Raw genomic sequence first — 20,764 nt, 5'->3', positions numbered from 1 at the left:
CATCCCGATCGCTGTCGACTCCCTCAATGCCATGACTTCGCGCTTACTCAAGCTCAAACGTAATATTCGGAAACTTAGATTTAGCGAAAGCCTTCCAAAAAGTTCCCGTCGAGCCAGCTGACGTCCTGAAACTGCAATTGGGATATAATTTTGTCTGTTCCAGTACGTCCGCATGCCGTTCGTACTGAAAAAAAATTAGATTATGGGGTTTTACGTGCCAAAACCTCTTTCTGATTATGAGGCACGCCGTAGTGGAGGACTCCGGAAATTTAGACCACCTGGGGTTCTTTAACTTGCACCTAAATCTAAGTACACGGGTGTTTTCGCATGTCGCCTCCATCAAAATGCGGCAGCCGTGGCCGGGATTCGGTGCCGGGACCTCTTGCTCAGCAGCCCAACACCATAGTCACCGAGCAACCACGGCTTGTGCCGTTCGTAGGGAGAACGGCTGCTCAAACGTTCCAGAGGTTTACCAAAAAGTCACTTGGGGACTCCCCTTCGTCTTTCCATACCCCGATGACCTACTGGTGGCTATAGTATTATCGTTGAGCAGCATAGCAAACATTTGCGCCTGCTATTTTCTGAGCACGAGGAACGCGGCCTTCTCAAGAACCCCGAAAAGTGTATGTTTGGCATCCAGGGCATTGAATTCTTCCGACACCGCCTGAGTCCCATAGGAACCAGACCGGTGGAAAAGAGAGCTCAAGCCTTGTTCGAGTTACCTCGCCCAACGTCACTGCAAAAGTTCCGTGTGTAACTTGGGCTGCTTAAGTTCCACCAACATTTTCTTCCCAACATCGCCCCAATTATTATACCAATAGCAGATTTGCGTGACCTCGTGCTAGGTTACGTCGAACTTCGGGCCGTCAAGCTTCGGGACCTCCGGTCCTCTGCTACGTCATTAACGCTGTCCGATGTGCCCCTTCCACCTTATTCAGTCACTATCACTTGTGGCGTGCCAAGTGGTCGAACAGGCCCATTCATTCTATTCCGACTGTGCCATCAAGTATTCGACCAGCTCCATGGCACAAGTCATCCCGTACTTTGTGCCACCCAACGTTTAATAGCTTCTCGCTTTGTGCGGCCAAGTGTGAACTTTGGTGTGCGCCACTTGGCTGGCGAACGCCTTCACGGTCAATGCTCCAAAATAACATTACACAGGAAGTTGCTAATTCACTCCTTTTGTCCCGATGACGCCCGGTTCGATCGCGTTCACGTCGACATCGTTGGCCCGCTGCCACCATCCCGAGGTGCTTGTTACAAACTCTGTTGTGTAGCCCTTTATGCTCGCGGACATGAAGCACTTCCTGTGACTGGCATAACGGTACTTACTGTGGCTTCTCCATTTGCCAGTGACTGGATATCAGGCTTTGGATGCCCCAATGTTGTTACGGCTGATCGCAGCCGACAGTTCGAATGTGATCTCTTACGCGAACTGACCGGCCTGCTTCGAGTCCGCCATATCGATACCACCACGTATCTGCCAGCAGCAGATGGACTGGCTGAACGCTTTCACCGTCAACGTAAAGCCGCCTTAATAGCCCCTCCCCCCCCCCCCCCCCCCGGCTCGCTCTTCATGGGCCGAAGGAAGTGCACTAAGGCGAACAACTTGTTCAGATATGCAGGCCATCGTACAAAGGCTATTCACTGCTTTGTCTAAAGTTTCTTGCCATCGGTGCAACTGAGACAGGCTTTTTCGTTTCCTGTTAATCAGTACAATATTATACATATTTTGAAAATAAAAAAAAGACTTCTTAATCTAGAGAAATCTAATATTTCGTAGTAGTTTTTGTGCATTCTTTTTCTCAGAATTTGGTGTGGCACCAATGCTTTATTTTTGTTTTTATCGTAGTGTGTACCCTTTCGCCATATCTTCTATACTAATGCTTACTTCACATTTATATGAATAAAGACAAATTGGTCATTTTTCATTCACCAGTTTTTTTTTTTACCTGTTCTTTTCATTTGAGATACGGATGGCAGTGGCGGGGAATCTGCTGATAACGGCAGCGGCGACACTGGTGGCACTGGTGGATCTGGTGGCCCTAGTGGCACTGGTGATTCCCCTTACGGTAAACGTCCTGCTCCACAACGTGGCACCCAGCCCCAGAAAGATGTGAGTGGCTGTCAGCCCTGCGTGATAATCGGAATCTCCATTGAATAATCTGTAGTGAGCATGGCGATCGCTACCGGCGTAATAGGTATCTTTTCTACAAAACCTGGTTGCACTCATAGCGACAACCACTTTAAGGAAGTTCTGTAGCAGCGAACAAAAGTAAGCTGCTTTGAATGGCAGCTCTTTACAGTGCAATTTCGGTGATTATCTAAAGTTTTGAGATCTCTGGCTTGGGAAGTGTGCATGATTAGTCCCCCTAGCACTGCTACATATCTTTTTTTTTGTTTCACCTTTCTATTTCGCGAGGCGAAAAGAACAAAAGAAAACGCGTACATCCAGGGAACATTTGAAATTTATGCAAATGAAATCTTTCTTCAAGCAGTTATTCATGTTCTATTAATTTGCCCGTTTCATTTCTGTTTGTTGCGGAAAAAGAAAATTGGCGTTGGAGCTGGTGCGATAAAGTGTACGTGCGACTGGGGCTTACTGGTTAAGTTATGCTTGGTTAACTACCTATCGAGCCACTTTGAGGGGTTGGGCGGGAATCGAGGTTCAATCACACCACCGAGCACCTAATTAATTCATGCTTAATTGTCAGCTATTTGGCAAAACATCAGCCGCATCAAGCAACACTCTAGAGCCACATAATCATGGCTTTTGTGTTGCAACGATTCTGTGCCACTCTTATGATATTCCGCACAAAGCTCGTTGATATCGTTCGCCTAGTGTTGCTCTGCCAAACTGCGAAAAAGGGCAAGAAGACAAAAAAAAAAAAAAGGCATCGCTGCAATATCGCTTCCTGTGAGACACACCAGTGCGTCAGCGGAGGTGTACGTTCTGGGGTTTAGCGCATCAGAACCCTGATCTCATTATGAGGCAAGCTGTACGTAGTGGGGGATTTCGGATTAATTTTTCACCACCTAGCCTTCTTTAGCGTGCCCACCATGCACAGTACATGGGCGTTTTTGCATTTAGCCCCAATTGAAATGCGGCTGCACGGGCAAGAGTTTGGCCCCGGGACCTCGTGTTAAACAACACACCGCCATTGCCGCGAGACCCCAATTGCGGATCATGCGCGTAACGACGCGTATCGACAAGAGAATCATTTTTGTAATCCTCCTGCTGTTGTCGTGTGCTTGTCATGTACTCGACATGTATTTTTACGGAAACATGGCCGGTTATGCTTCGATAAACGCGCAGCCCCAAAGCGTGGTTACTGTACATTTTTGTCAACTACTTTTTTTCAATGCGTGACGACTTCTCAGCTTACCCAACGAGAAACACCATCCGTCCGTCCTTCTATTCCATAGGACGATCGTTTTCATAAAAGGGATCGCAGCAGCGATCGAACTCACTTTCGTGCTGCCTTTCGCTTCAACACGTACTAAGCCGCGAGAACACAGTGCTCCCGAAGCTATCAGGAGTCGCTGTACGCTCTGCCGCCGTCTCAGATCGCTTTCAAGATAAGGGCCCGAGCGTCTCGCTTCAACGCAAACTAAGGGACGAGAACTCAGCAGCACGAAACAATCAACACTGGCCGTATTGTGTCCCCGTAGCGCCATGCTTTCAAGACAGGGGCCCTCGCGACCGCACCATATGCAGCCGCCGTCGGAGTACGGTTGGTCACTGGTCATAATGGTTCGTCGGGGATGGATAAGGTGCTGAAGAGCGATACCGATTTATAATGATCGGAACGTCATCAGCACACTTGGCGTCGCCCCCTGCAGTAGTTTGCTTGCGTCATTAATTAGCCTTTCTCCGCCATCCGCCACAGCACTGTCGTTCATGCTGGTAGGATCAAATTCATAACATTGATAATGACACCGGGCCAGTACGCATAACCAGCGACACTTACCAGTACATTTACCCAAATGGAGTTCTGAAACGATTCTTCACCCAGTTTGAACTGTTACAATGCCGTACGCAACAACCCGTAAGAAATGTTTGGTTTATACGAAAGGTAGGAGGTGCCACCGACGGAGCCTTGTACCGCAACGTATTCGAGAGAAAAGAAAGGTTCAGTAGTGGTGAGTGCGACTGCAAACGGAATCCTGAGAGGCCGGTATTGAATGATGTCAGCGAATTTTACCAAATCAGACTATCTCCTCGTTGCCTCAACACGGATCCACAAGCCGAGTCCCTAAATCCCCGTCTCACGTCGGCACGGGGGACCCACCACTTTTGCCTGTTGCCATCCCCACTTGGGTAACCTCCGCCACTCTACTTTCCTTTTCTCTTTTCTTTTTTTGCGTGGAGTGGCGCGTTCCACGGGGTGGTCTTGAGTGCAATATTTCCCAAGGGAATCTAGAAGTTGTGCTTGAGATTAATGCGCATTTTCCGGAGCTGCCGTAATAAAACAATCCTAGGACCCAAGGACAACTTCGTAGGAAAAGCAAATTCGGCATGACTAAGGTTTTCGTAGCGTACATTCCAACTACATAAATTGACATAAAGTTCCTATTAGTAAAGATAAGGTGAGATACCTTTCGATGCTATGGCACATAAAATTGCTTGCATAATTATTCTCAAGAAGGCTGCAGACGGTAATTTTGTTAGCACTCAAGCAAAGTAGCGACAAATCTTGTTGCGACCCTCGAAACCCGTCCTGCATGGGTGGTGTGCGCGGTTATGGGGACGTTACTGCTCGTTGTCGACCCGTGCCATTTGCCAAGTGATCCACCGATATTGAGTAAGACACCGTATGCGCCTGTGAGAGACTCAAGATTGGCAGCTGCTGCGGCCACTTTGCGGCTTGAAGACGGTATAAAACATCACAGTCTTTCTTTAGCATAGCGTAAAAGTATTACCTTGCCGCGGCAACTTAATGCGCACTGGTTAATTCGCACAACGTACACTAAACTGCATTACGCGCATCATCTATCAGACCAAGTGTGCAAGCAAGCATTGGCTAGTGTGTGCACACTAATATTCTTCTGCTACATTTAAATAGCCCGGTAAATGCTTCATTCAAAGCAATCTTGCACGTATTGGTAGCATGTGCACTGATGACTTCGTTACTAACTTCAGAAAACAAAGCTTTCTTTCATTTCCTCTGCCATATGTTGCGAAACAAGGCGCCTCAGTAGTAGCGTTAGGCGACTTACCGATACGCGTTTAGCGCAGTTGATTTGAGCTCTACTCCGAATAACATATTTGAAAATTGTGGTATAAAGGTTACACTATAAAGGCCTCAGATAGGCTGACCAACGTTTCCATAGTCGGACCTATCTCCGTAAACTTGTAGTTTAGGTCACTTTACGAAAATAAGGCAGTGCATCTATTAATCTTTTGTGAATGTAAATACGGTGTTTGCTTTGTTTCTTTTATTAAACTTTGACATGCACGAGAAATACGCTAGCTCGCCACTAGCATGAAAAAGAATTGGTGAAAACCGTGACTACTCAGTGCTAGAAAAACACACTCACAACATGGTAGCTACTTTTTTTCTGTTTGATAGGAACCCCTTCTTCCCATGGCGAATAACGTGCACAGTGACATCCAAAATGTCACAGGGGCCGTGTTTAATTTCTGTAACGCGTAGGCTCAGTTCATGAAGACTGCGAAAAGAACAAAAATAAGTTTGAAACCCACCAAGAAAGTTTTTGGGGGATAATCAACGTCACTATTCCAAGATAGCGAATTCATTGAGATAGACATATATGTGTGGCGCTTTTCTATGGAAATACGTGAGCCCAATATTCTTACTCAGTGCTACAGTCCCTGCAATCTTGCCGTAATAATGGAAAAACATCTCACTTTGATAGTTATGGAGCACCTTCAGTGTTTCCTTTGCGAATACAGTAACCGCAATCACACATAGAAGTGACAATCTTGGGCGCGCACTCGACTTTTTCACTTCCAAACGCTCAGCTAAGCACTCCATCACTGCGTGCTGGCTACGCATGCTTTTCGCAGCCTCCTTCCGTAGATATCGCCAAATGTTAGGTTCGAAACAGCAACGCACGAGGCCATTAAAACGTGTACAGCTGCAGTGTTCCTCTAACATACCTCGATGATGTTATTGATTGGCATCCCCTTCTTTAACGGGACGGTGACCAATAGTCACTTTGCCTGTTTGGTTTATTCAGGTATGCGGTACAGGTCTCACATTCGAACATTTTCGTGTTTTCATTTTACATTCTAGAATTTTCAGAACTTCTCTGTCTACCTTGCACCGCTACCTATGCCTGTAACAGATCTGGTGTCATCAATTTCTTCACAGCTTTTTTTCCCCCACCACTATGCTAAACGTTTCTTGCTTATCTGGACTGTTGACCGGTTCGTGCGCACGTACACTTTAAATCCATGTGCTTTTGGAAGGTCTACGTCACTATCGAGTGTCACTGGGTGAACTCCTTCCCATTTCATTAAGATGTGCCCAGTGATCGCCGAATTTTTACTGCAACATATAGATGTATCATCTTGTTGCGAATGTTTGCTCCGGTGTGGTATTTCCTTAGGCAACAAGCTAGAGCCTCAAATAGCAAAGGCACTGCCCTGTGCGTTACCGTACCGATTCTTTTCTTTCTTTCCTTTCCTTTTATATTTCCATGGTCTTTCTTATTTGTAATATTTGCAACCAATTCGCTATCTCTGTTTCTCTTTCTTTTTGATGACTGCTAGGAGTCTATTTGCGCTTCCAGTCACCCTGTGCTTGGTTGCCAAGAGCATGGTATGCCAATGGTCATGACATAGCCTGTTTTCCAAGTTGGTCTGACGGTCGGTTTCGCGCCTGGTTGTCTGTGGCGTGCGGCATGATGCTAAATCAATTGGACACTATGCTCTTCAGTGATCCAAGTTGGCGCGAAAGAAGTTAGATAGCTACAAAGAAGACCTATAGACAAACACACGTGAAACTGTGCGACGCTCGCGAAGAATCCTAATCGGAATTATAAGAAACAACTACAAAATATTGATTCTAGATACATGAGGATATCTAGCGTAGTTATGGCGCCACAGTCGTAACTTGTATGAGGAAACTATTTTTGGGCAATATTACCACAGCGAAAACAAACACGCAAGAGTAGCTGTGGTGGATAGTAAAATGGGCCACTCAGGGCTTTATTATAGCGTACGTGGGGACAAATGTAGTGCTACCATGCACACTGAAACGACAACAAAAAATGAGACTAGCGTGCAGTACAACCTTTTATCTTGTCTATTCGAGAAATATCTTCCTTAAGGTTGAAAAAGATGTCATGCCCATTTTTACAGTCTAATATCAAGAAATTTTGGCAAAACATACTGGGAATCGCAGAAATATTTTTTTTGTCCAGGAGACTGCTCCCACTACGCCGAAAACGACTAGCAGCATCTCAGCAGAAATCAATGGTACCCCAAGTACTACTACAACTACGAATACAACTACGACGACAAATACGACAACACGTGAGTCAAGCTTTTGAGCCACAACTGTACTTGCTTTCAAGACATCGTTTTTTATCAGCTATAGTAGGCCAATTTTTATCCCGTTGAGAGTCCAGTCGGGGTTGTTATCCAAGCGGTTACTAGCAAAATGTACAGAAACCCTCGTTACTTTGTGCGCCTGTGTCACAAAAATGACATTGGTATATTTCATTGTACCGGCTTTGTCTGTGCAACCTGTAAGGCAGGCTCCGTGTTCTGGCCTGTTCAAAGCCAAGATATTCTCCACGCTGAGAATAACATATTAGGTTTCATTCTTTTTCCCCTGCAGGCAGAGGAGCAAACGGAACAATTGATCAGTGGAAGTTATTCATGAGTAAATGTGTACATCTGTGGGTGCAAATTCTATTTTTCGTAAAATCTGTAGCTCAATGGCAAATTATATTTCGTAAAATCTGTAGCTACGAGCACGCGGGTAGCCTTAATGAGCATGCATTTTTTAAAGTCTGTTAACCTATGCATTACGCCTTCGGGAAATACGGGAAACTGTCTAAATGAAGAATAAAAGGGTGATCAGCGCCAACGAACCGCTCTCCTTTATTCGGCTTGAAATGGTCTCGATGAAGACGGAGGACACCACAGGCAGAAAAGGGAGTGAATACGTTTCACGTGGTTTTTGCTTCATGCAGTCACGGGACGCTGATGTTCTTCATTTTTGACAGAACCTCTTATGGAAAGTTCGTTATTTCTTTTCGAAAATTATATGACATCTAGAAAAGTAAGTTCGGCAGAACTCATGTCCCGATGACTGTCGACAGTAATTCATTTAAGATGGAATCAATATAGCGACACAACGTATTGCTACAGCCTAAACCAGTAAAGTATGAGGCGTGCACGGCAGCGGGACTACCTTTCAGTGCTTTGATAATGGTCATAATGACGATTTATCCGCACCCACTATGAAACAGGGCGGTCAAAAATAGTCACCTAACCTGCTTGAAATAATTAGGTATGCTATGCAAGCTTTTATTTCCAGCATATTTTATACATGACCTTAGCATTCTTTCTAGTCAAAATTCTCTATCGACATTGTAACTGTGGATTAACAAAAACCAGACAGACGCTGGTGCCTGGGGCCCACAAATTATATTTTAGCCGAGCCCGCTCAATCAGGCATAAGCCTGATTCCGCCGATTCCACTGCTTGTGCAGCGTCAGCGTGCTGGACGTGTCGTCACGTGGTAGTGCGCCAGCGAGGAAGGTGTGAGCTGGACGAATGGCGAAGCGCGGATGGTGGTGGCGCGACACGCACGCGGCCAGTAAGACTGGCCTGGCCGGGAGGGAAGGTGACAGCAGAAGACGCACCAGAGTCCAACTAGGCTGGCTTCAGACGGTCTGCGGAGACCGTATCTTTGTGGAGTTGAGCAGCAGAACGTCTTTAGGTGCACGCTTAAGTACTTTGAACGGACCATCCTGCGGGGGCGGTACGGGAGGACGCACCGTGTCCTGGCGCACAAAGGCGTGCGTGCAGTTCCAAGGCCAGGCTTGACGTGTACAGGCCGGGAAGAACATTACTTTCGGGGGGGGGGGGGGGGGGCAACGACAGTACGCATACCGCTTCGAAGACTGTAGGCGTAGTCGGAAACGTCAGCGACTGCGGCGGTAGAGTCGTCGAAGAATTCGCCAGGGACACGTAAAGCAATCGTCAGCTTCCCTCGCCTACTTTCCGTCTGACATACAGCGTACCACACACAGCGGCAGTGTTATCACCCTCGGACTTTATACGGGACATCACGGCCGCGACGACGGCAACAATATGGCTGGAGTGTTCTTATAATAGCTATCGCAATAAAACGTCGTGTAGATGTACTGATTCAATGCAAAAGTGAGCGTCGACAGTCATTGTAAGGTCCTGCCCATTTCTTTCTTCTAATTATTTAATAAGCCCCTCACCAGGCTCCATAGCAAATTTTGGTAATACACTGGAAGTTTTTGCGTGTCCTCTACGGAGCGTTCTGTCACGAAAGATTTTTCAAGTCGACTCATTAATAGCCGAGATCGAAATATTTGTGCCGCGAACCCCTGATTTCAACAGGCGGGCTCCACTGCATAGCGAGATTCCCTCTCCTCTCGGTCCGTTTTGCCTTCTCAAGCGAAATTCCTTTCGTTCATCCATGCCGGACCTCGGGGATCGCGTGACGCGTAGATCGCGGGCCCCGCCTTCACTTCTTTTTTTCACCTCGCTTTCATTCGGCGATGCGCATTTCCGCTGGCGACGTTGTGCGCGAGCTGTTGTCTCGTTCGTGCAGCGCACGATTTTGCGCGCTGTGCACAAGGACACATGACTAGCGGTATAATTCAGTGCTACACGAATACTAAGGCAGAACAAGCGGATCGCAGAGCATGATCACGCGCTTGAACACGGTAGAAAATGGCGTAGTTTCGGTACCTGCGCACGTGACCGCACGACCGTGGGAAAAAGCAGACGACGAAGCGGAAGTACATCTCGCTTGCTTCAGTGCGAAGTAAAGAAAGAAATATACGCAGACATAGTGTTTGTGTGTTTTATTATTTCTCTAAACTTCAATTCGTCAATTCAAGCAACACGTCACACAAATAACGGATGGTGCCTTGAATAATTCTCGAACTTACGTGTCACCAAGAGTGACGTCACGCTGCGGACTTGAGTACGCAGGCGCAAGGACAGAAGTACGTCATCTTCAGGCTTGGAGCGCGGCGGCCGCGAGGAGAAGGAAAAACAGCGTTCGGTTTCCGCGGCGCGTCTTTCCACTTCGCAGACACGATCGTTATCACGCAATGTATGCTCTGCGCTTGTCAGCTCAAAATTGCCAGACCGGGTGAGGGACCCTTTAAGCACGTTGTGTAATACTTAGGGTGGCGCTAAAGATGCCGTGAAATACTCTGTGGCAGTATTTATTTTACGCCATAACGATTGTCAAATGAGAAGTCTGGAGAATCAAATGCTGTTTTGACACATTTAGTAGTTACTATACAATTTCATTGGAGTGCCGTAATCGCCTGAGGGAATACGTTCTTACTCTTTAGGTATTTTGTCGCTCAGCGGTACATATAATAAAATTTTCACTGATTGAGAAACAATCGAACCAAAAAGAAACTTACACTAGTATCAATTGAACAAAATAACCACTCTCTAGCTACGGTTTGTCATCGACGGTGCTGACCTTCTCGTTAAATTATTTTCATGAATTTAAAACAACACCCATTTATACAAGTGACATCACAGTTAAACATTGTGACGTCAACGCAGCGACGACCCCGCCCCTGATGTGCTCGGTCAGCGAAACGGCCATCCAGCCACTTACGTACCCGGATGACGGCATCTGTGACATCCTCATCTTCACTCACTTGGTAATACTTAACGGCACATTTGAGCCCCTCGTTTATCGAGAGAGTTACATCACGTTCCAGAACCTCTGTGTTTCGCGGTATTCGAAGACGAGTGGTGGGATATCGTTCGACGCAAGGTGAGTGTATCCAAGCTGACGTCATAGAACTAGACTTGCGCAACGCAGAACTAGATTACCGCGTTGTCCTGTTTCATGGCAAATAAGCTTCTGAAGCAAATAAGCAGCCCAATCGATAGAAGCGTGCTGGTTAGAACAAAAAAGAGATATGCATATGTAATACATATGTTAAAGAATATTTGCTGTGGAAATTTCGGGACACATTTCAGTTGCTGAATAATATCAGATCTACATCATGTTTTCAAGCATACAAAATATGTACCTGCCCTGAAAAACCGCAAGATGCGTCGATTGTTAATAATATTTGGGGTTTTACGTGCCAAAACCACTTTCTGATTATGAGGCACGCCGTAGTGGAGGACTCCGGAAATTTTGACCACCTGGGGTTCTTTAACGTGCACCTAAATCTAAGCACACGGGTGTTTTCGCATTTCGCCCCCATCGAAATGCGGCCGCCGTGGCCGGGATTCGATCCCGCGACCTTGTGCTCAGCAGCCCAACACCATAGCCACTGAGCAACCACGGCGGGTACGCGTCGATTGTTGTGACCGCGGATTAAACAGTGTTCAAGACGGAGCCCCCCTTACGTCGGCCAGCAATAGATCAAGTACAGTCGAGCGCGATTTGAAGGTTATCGCGCGAGCGTCGACCGGGAACGCGAACAGCGCCATGGCCCAGAATTCTCTGCCAAGGCGAGGGAGGTATCAGGCCTGCTTCCCTCACTCTTTTTGCTGTTCCTTCAGCAGCCGTCACTCCCTGCTGGGCTATCAGTTTCTTTCTTCTTCTTTTTTTTTTTTTTTTTGGTTCTGCGAACAGGCAGTGATCGTAGTGCGCACGACGTATTCTTCGGTATTATCTGAAATTGGACGTTACGAAGCTGTATCTAGCCTATGTAACGTCATTGCTGCTGAGCCAGGAAGAATGGGTGACCAAGAACATTAGCTTAAGCCTGCGAAGATACGAGGTAACCAAGTCCACACTTTATCGCAACAAATGGAAAGCTTAGAATGGAGAGAAAGGGCGGTGAGTTTGTCGCGGGGTGATGGTTGTTGTATGTAACAGCGAACGAGGGAGAGAAGAGTGCGAAATCATGATTTTTCCTGTTCCGAAACCGGCCGCCAGGTGCCTGGAGTGCTGGGCTGGTTGACGTTCGCGCGATAACCTTCAAATCGCGCTCGACTGTACATGCTTTAACTCCCAAACACAAGGCATAGACAGCTTCGGCTTGACGGCGAAACTGCGGGCTTGTTAGGGATTCATATTTGTGGCACAGAGGATAAATAAATATAAGTCACCTTTTGTTTCCCAACTACGTATAGTAATAAGCTGGCCACCATTTGTAGGAGCAGTAGAGAGGGCTACAAACGAGCGAATTTGTTTTGCGAGGTCTGTCCTGCGTCTTGGTTGCGTGGCAAGACAGCACACACAGCTCCACTGAGCCGTAGCAATGCTCACTTGAGTCTACGGGTCTTCGAATAGAACGTTCCCGTTTCGTAGTGATAATGCGCGCTGCTCCAGCTGAGTGTTAATAATGCATTGAATTGTCCCCTACCGAGTACCAAGCGGCATTGTAACAATAGAGAGGGCGAAGAAAGACTGTCTGCATATTGCCGCTTTAACCTCTTGGCTCGACAACCTCAAAACTTATGTGGAAACACGGTCTGGCGGAACCCACCTCACAGTACATGCCGACGCTTAAATGCTGTCATGAAAGAACCAGTCAAGTGACACACGTACCGTTTCCCTACCCCGGAAACACGTCATATATGAGGTGAACATACAGTCAACGCCATCTGTCGTTATCTCTGGACAAACAGCGCCATGTAGCAACAGTACTGCGAAGCCCATACGTGGCGTATGCGTCGTTATAACGACAAGATTGTTTGCATAAACACAACGTGGGTTTGATATCTTCCAGTTCAACAGAAATTTCGAAGCGGGCTTTTTTTTTTTTGTCATCTAAGAGCGGTGTATACCCAGTGGCGCACACGCACTGATTTAAGTTTACGAAAAAAAAAAAGATGGTTCGCTGATGAGGGGGGCACGCCCATAACCCACGTTTGCTTGCAGCAGGAGTTTCCTCGAAGAGCGGTGCATAGCCGGTGTGACATACCCGGTGACCGACGCTTCTCCAACGTATGGCTTTGAGCGCTACTACACAGTGACGCAAGCTTGCGGCAAAATGGGTAAAGCGCAGAGGCAAGGACAGAAACCGGAAAATACGCGAAGTATCCCAGAGCTAGTCGCACTAAGAAAGGTCGCAGAAACAAGGTTTGTGCCCGTAAAATCCTCACCGAAAATGGCGCAGGAGGCGCCCCGAAAAATGAAAATCCTGCGCTTGTTAAAAAAAGAAAAATAACTCTTATAACAGCATCAAAGGTATTTGTTGGCCTAGTCAGTTTACGCGGTTTGGACAAGTTGGTTTACTAATTTGCGCCCTATCCTCAAAGACAACTTCTGGCGTTCAAACTGTTTCTCAACGCTAAATTCAACCCTCAATCCACGCATAACGCACCAGAAGCGCCTTTATTCTACAAAATCGGCCTGAAAGGATTGCTAGCATGTGTGTGCCGTAATGAAGAGATCAAATGAACTATTGCTGTTGCAATCATAGCGTTACCAAGGAACATAAAAAATAAACAGCTAGCCTTCTTGCCACGATTTTCAAGACATAAGATTTGTTATTATTCAAAAGTGCTGTGGGGAATCTCTTTTATTCTTGTTTTCTTGGTGTGAATAATTGTGGCTGCTTTTCGTTTCAACAACTTAATTTTTACGCGAAAGCTGGAAGATGTTAACATCGGCTTCAACTATGAAAATAAGAAAGAATGTATGTAATCTTTTCAAGAAATAAATCAAAGCCATTCCACTCTGTGAAGGTGGATGGTGAGCGGACCTGTATAATGTGGTGACGAAAATGCTGATAATAAATGTGTTGATTGAAAATAACAGATACATATGGCAATGAATTTAGTTTGACCAGATTTTTTGTTGTTTGATTAAATTGCATGCTCAACGTTTTTCTTTTATTTTACCTTTCTTTTGTTTGCTTTCTTGGATTTCATTTTTGGTCACTAAGGTGACTATCGCTTATGATCGCCGGGATGTACAGCCAGTGGCCATGTGGTAATGTGGTGGAAAGGTTCACTGTGGAAGGTTCTTGGCCAATGTGAAGTCTATACACGACCCATCACGAGTCGTGGGCACACTGATACTTGTGTAGCATTAAATGCCGTTCTTCTCCAAGAGAAAGGCCACGAACTCCTTTCCGCCTGGCCGAGACACGTCTATGTTGAAATCAACCACGATTACAATGGGAGTGGAGTGTGTAGGGTTAATGCAACCAAAGTTGCATACGCTTGGCGTTTTCGGCACGATTCTCATCCGTATTACTCGCCGCCTGCTGCTCTCGCTTCTGTTCCCGCCGGTATTCTTCGTAGGCGTGCTGTTCTTCCATAGTCATCACCCATGCGGCCTAACCATTGCACTGATGGAATAGAACTGAGATAAGGTTACGTGGTTTGCCTATAGAGCTCTTGGCGTCAAACCATAATCCAAACTAAGCAGTGTCTATTCCGGTTTTACTTTTGGATTACGATATTATTTATCACAATGCGTTTTGACACTTCTCGCGATCAAACGCAACTGGAGTACACCGGGCGATGGGTGTTTGCCTTATGCTCTAGCTATTTTAGCTCTGGGGTGGCCGCCATCTTTTTTGCTTAAGCACACAAACCGCCAGAGCGTAGCGCATAAAATCTACGCTGTGAAAACCGAGCGCATGTGCTCTGAGCGCGCGTTATTCTCTGAATAAAGCGCCTCTTAAGAGAGCTGAAAGCAGCTGATAGAGCAGCGCACACCATAAGCTTTCTTAATTAACTTTTTCAGGCAGCAGAAGCCTGCGATGTATCCACACACTGGGGTGCCGGTGCCCAATAGATCGCTAGAGATCAGGGCGCATTGTGTTGCATGATCACTGGCGCTGTTGCAAATATCAGAACGCTCTAGCGGTAAACTTAGACTTGAATAGACAAATGCGTTGGGTGTTCTTGCAGGTACATCAAGCATGACCAGTTGACGAAAGATATAATACAAAGCCTCCAAGGGCTTCGAAAGCATAATATCAAGCATTATGGCATTCTGAACATTTACGGCAATGTCCAAGATGTCTCGAAGTATTCAGCGGATTTCGGGGTTATAACCAAGGTAAAGTGGTGCACATCATATGGTTTCAGGGCGCTTCCATGTTGCAAGAATAGGCGTTAAGATGTTTTTCTCGCTGCCGGAAGCTGTGATGCAGTAATCGAGTTTGCTTCGTAGAAATTCCCTACTCACGCATTTTGTGTTTAGTAAGTACCAAGAAATGTACAATCGAAACAGTGTTATAACGAAGCGCCTATGCACTAAACATATACCTTGATATATGAGGTAACTTATTCTACTCAATTTTTTTTATAAGTAGCCCAACCGAACTATTGTCGGATGTTCCAAATAGGTGCTTCTTTTCAATGCAGTTAGCTGCCAAGAATAGGTGCGTCTTCTTGGTTATTCTTTTGAAAGAACTAACTACACAGCATTTTGACGATGTTCGCGATGAGCCAAATGGTGTATTCTGCTCCAGTCCATTTCCACAAATGTGTCAGCCCAGTACAGGCGCAGTGCATCTACTGGCAAAGAACGCGTCGTGGAGCGTCGTGGAAGGTGGTAGCTCATCTGGCAGCAGGCGCTTCTAGTTTGATTCATTCAATGTCCATTTGGTTATGAGAGACCCATGTTACTCCATCATGGGACAGTAAACTTCAAGTGCTTGCTGTAGGTGTGTGCGAGCCGACACGCTGTATTCTGTGATCGATGATAGGCAGCGCGCAGGTGAAACCACATAGAAAAAAAAAACGAGTTGGTACGAATTGTTCACTACCATTAAAACTTACTCTCAGGTGTCGCATATATACATACGCAAAGACGCATGCGCACATCGAGATACCTCAAGGCTACGGGCGACCAATAAAACGGGCGATCATGTCACAAAAAAATTATATTAAAATGTTCCAGGGCTACCGCTAATAAATTCGCAGGTGCTCTTTTTTACATGGATTTGATCATGTTACTTCTGTACTTTGTCTTGTCACAGGACCTCATGTTCATTTGATTTTGTTTCTGTAGCCCTTCTGCACGAGTACATGCCGCATGGTGTATGCGTATACATGTTTCGCCTATATTTAAGTTATCTTGGCCGTCAGCGCTTAGTGTATTCCTGTTTTTCGTGGGTATTTTCTCACACATGCTTTAAACGATTTATCTATTTCCCGTGTATAATGTGCAATGCATATTATGCATCTCCTAGTGACGTGGTTATTACAGCAAGTAAACCTACAGAAATTAGGTTTCGAAAATAATATCTGCTCCAGAATTTTCAGTAGCACTCATAGAGCTACTTGAGCAAGTGTCACGTCTCTGATAGATCTTTCACATTCCCTGTAGGGGGTTTCTCTTATTCCGACTGAAAATTCTGCCCTCCTCGTGCTACAATGCGGGCGTACTTACATATGATCAGCCATGTTGTTGGAAGTTATGGTCAGGCAACATTTCCCACCTACATCTTTGCCAATTCCCAAATCCTCAAAAGTAAACGCAAAAGATTGTTCCTGAAACATATGCCGGAGTGTCAGTAAGAACTTATTTTATTAAATACGATGGCTTCTCTCGTTGCATCCTATAAACAGTTTAGTAAGATGGGCACCTGCACTTTTTTTCTTTTGCATTTGAAGACACATCCCGTGTAAACTGTTAGCTCGAACGACGTCCGCTTAATGTCAGCTACAGGCATGATTTAAAGTGCGTCATACTACCAGTCTCTAGAAAATATAATGTGCTGCTGCAGCCCGTAAAGGGCAATTTTCCATAACATTTTGAATGAAGTGCACCAGTGTAAATGTACGCAGGGTGCGGGTTTTATGTACGCTGGAAAAATACTGGACCCCACTTAGCATCAAAAGAAATATTGTATTGATCAGAATGTACGTGCTCGTCAGTCAGTATATCTGCAACAATCGTTTCATATCATAGAAATGTCTTAGCATTAGAACTGCGAAAGTACAGTAAAGTGTGCGTAGAAATCAGCTCAGGCGTGAAATATACGCGGCCATCAGTTGCATATCACACCTCTAAGGGAGAGGACGTGTGTCGAGTGAGCTCCTGGATAAATCTTTGCAATGAAGTTAACGCGGTCTAAATCCTACGTCCGGGAGCTGGAAGAGGTGGGACGTAATGCACATTTATCTCGCATTTATTGCTATATTGCCACACATTTGTTAGCCTAGAGAGCCTCATCGACAAAAGGATGCATCTATACAATTGCTGCAGCAACCATCCATACAGTAATTACCGAACAAAGTTTACTACCTATTATTCAACTAGAACGCACAAAAGTCAGTGCACAATAAATCAAATGTGGCTAGAAAGCTTTCTTTATAACGGCTGTTTCGAGTAACAGTTTTACAAAATGTGCTTTTAATTGCTCGTCTATTCCGGCTAGTTCTCCGGGGACTGCGCTTTACTAAATTGCAGCGATATGCTAACCAATACAACTCCCCATAGAGAGAAAGTATAGAGAATGTTTATTACTTGGACGCATCTTATACTTCAGTTAGGGTTCTTATAAAGGAACATGACTGTTTGTTCGTCGTTAGGTATGTTAGTAATCCAAACTGTTTAAAACGTGAAATACTAAACTGGTCATAATAGCTAGAGCGAGTCACGTAATAGATACGAATCATAAGCAATAATGTTTAAACCACAATAGGCTTCGTAAAGGAAATCACAAGAAATAATAAAGTAATTCTTGTAGGAGATTGTCCGTATCAGCACTTCTCGTTGACAAGGTTTCTGTAACTTTTTGAACACTGCGTTGCGCTTAATATAATATTCTGTTCCAAAGTTCTCCCTCAATATAAGTGTCCAGCGAGAGATTTAATCGATGATTCGTCGACAACTAGTCTGGTCGGGAGAAGGCATGTTGAACTGTGAACGAGCAGGGAATGAGAACAATAACGAGAACTGAGGCACTAAAATTCTCTGTAAACAAGGCCTCTTTATGGAAGCCAAAAACGTCGTAAATGTTTATACCATATCCATTTTCATGAGCGCTTTCACTGTTAATTCGTTCAACAGGCCTTACATTGACTTGCGGCACAAACCCATTATGCTGCAAATTTCGGTCCACTGCTCAAAGCCTGCCATTATTTTCTGTGGCCTCCAGCCCTTAATAATTACTATATTTGCTCATATCATTATTTACGCTTTATCAAATACACACCAATCATGGGCTTTTTTTTCTTTTACAGATATTTAAGTCGCTCATCGGAGACTCGAACTGGGGAGTATCGTCGCACATTATCCTCGGTTTCGGAATAGACCGATATGACGCCCCCAACGCTCATCATGTTCTTCAACATTTTGCGGAGCAGAACACTCCGTAAGCATCATAGGGAGTTGTTCACAGTATTGGATTCTCGTAATCATCTATGCCCCAAAGAACTAGGGAAAAAAATTTCTCTGTGCCAACGCCTGTTCGAAAAAGAAAAAAAGAATGCTTTGAAGCCACTCTATTTCGAACTTAGGCATTCCATTTTACCAATCGCTGTCCGCATTTTCACTGGCTTTGTCAAAGCTCGGTGTATAAATACCGACACTTTTGGAGGGTTCGCGTCAATTTGAATATTAAGCACTTGAAAACAATAATGGTGATTCATTTTGGCGCGCCTTGCGTTCATTCCTTCAGCTGTGTGTCCAGTGCTCCCGGACTACGAGAGACGCGTGCATATCTCCGTGAGACTTCGTTTTTGGCAGGACAATAGCTTATGCAAAAGTTCGAAAGAAATAAATGTAACAGAAGTGCATGACGATTACTATGTACAAATGAAAACGACGAAGTATGTTAATAGTGCTTACATTATATATATATATATATATATATATATATATATATATATATATATGTTTCTGCGAGGTTTTGCTAAAGAAGGCACATTTCTCAAGGTTAAGAGGACGCCCTAAATCCAGTATTCTTTGGTTACATCTCTAATTTCCAATTGGTGTAGTCGCACTGAAGTTAGCGCAAGACGGCAAAAACAGGCACTACAAGAGCGAAAAACAGCGCTCCTGTGGAATAAAACTGCCTGAACAAAAAGAAGTGTCGGAAAGTTCGTGTCGATGGCGATATGCGCGCAGCAGGATTTGTTAACATATCACTAGTGGCCACCGCCGTGTACCACTTGCCAACACTACCTGATGATCGGCTACAGGAATTTTATTTCGTCTATCGCAAAATGAATGCCACCGTGGAGTTTAATGGGGCCAGGTTCTGCGCGAAGTGGAAGGCGCAAAGGCGATACTGAGAACACCTTGGCAGTGAGCGTACCAGCCTACCAGCCTTCTGTGCCTTCACCCCCCTCCCTGGGCTCTATAGAGGATGAGCGACTAGTTTTTCACGGATGCAGATAGACCACCTAAGGCACGCACTCATAGCACGCTGCCATGCTTTACAGGAACGACGTCACCATCCTGGTTTTCATCACGTGCATATTGACAATGCCGGATCCCTTCACGTGCAAAGCCCTGCCCACTAATGCGTGGGAATCTCCGGATAAAGCTACTTCAGAGTTGGTGAGTGCCCCTTGGTAGTGCTCAAGCGAATCACCCCCAGTGCAGTCAAAGTTCGGGCAAACTGAGACGTTTCTTTTTCCCGGATAGCGCTTAGGGTTGTATATGAAGAAAAGCCATTTATGGTCAGTATTTTTGCCACAGTGACAATCAGGCGATGAACAGACCTTGTTTCTTGCAATGAAGTTCAAAACGTGTAGACACTTCGGTATAAAAAAGTAGTACAATTTTAAGCACACATTGCTCCAATTATGAAGTGTGCGTCCGCTGTATGGTATCTGTTTTGAGATGTGTCTGATGATAAATTTCAAAAAAGATATATGTCGTCACAAGGCTTGCCCCGGGAAAAAGCAGCCATTTCTGAGCTCAAGTAGGCTTGGTTGGGTCACTTTGAACGAAGAATAAAACTGTCTCAACCTATCTAAAATAATTTCCAATGTGAGACGGGAATCCTTCGCAACACGTTATTTAAACTGGGAGTTATGTTTCATATTGTGGAAGCTATTCACACATATACATTAAGAATTTTGAAGGGTGGATTTTCTTCACTACTTCTGTTTCTTCTCCGAAAACTACTGGAGCGGAGAATTCGCCGTAGTGCTGCGTTGGGTGGGGCCGCACGAATGGGAACCTCAGTGGGTGTGGGAACCTCAAAAGACAGGTTTAACTTTCTGCTGGGGAAGTTGTGCCGAGGTCCGCAATTGACGTGTTTGTTTGGCGGACACGCAGTGGTGCATTGAAGAGCTTTAGTGTGTCCCTTATTATGGTGTACGCATGTAGATTGGGCCAATCTCCAGGTTAGCGGAGATGTAAACGTCAGCGTGCCTATTGCTTGCGTCACCTGGTGCGAGAGTTCAACCACACACACAAAAAAAGGAGCTGGTATCGCAGTAACTGAAACTGTTCTACGCCGCTACTAGTGAAGAATAACGTATTAAAAGACAGCGTGTTCACGATTAGGCCGCTGCTGAAAACTTACGCCAGCAGTGAAACAAAATCCATTTGGGTACGTCAGTATTAGCTGTCTTCGTCTGGTGGAGCTCAGCGTCTCCAGGCGGCGCCACCAATCCAACTGCTCAGATTTAGGCCTCCGCTCACGCGGTCATCCATCCAACCCG

Source organism: Dermacentor andersoni, chromosome 7 (assembly GCF_023375885.2).
Source record: "Dermacentor andersoni chromosome 7, qqDerAnde1_hic_scaffold, whole genome shotgun sequence".
Lineage (NCBI taxonomy): Eukaryota > Metazoa > Arthropoda > Arachnida > Ixodida > Ixodidae > Dermacentor > Dermacentor andersoni.
The sequence above is the reverse complement of the archived record's forward strand: the minus strand, read 5'-3'. Positions refer to the sequence as shown.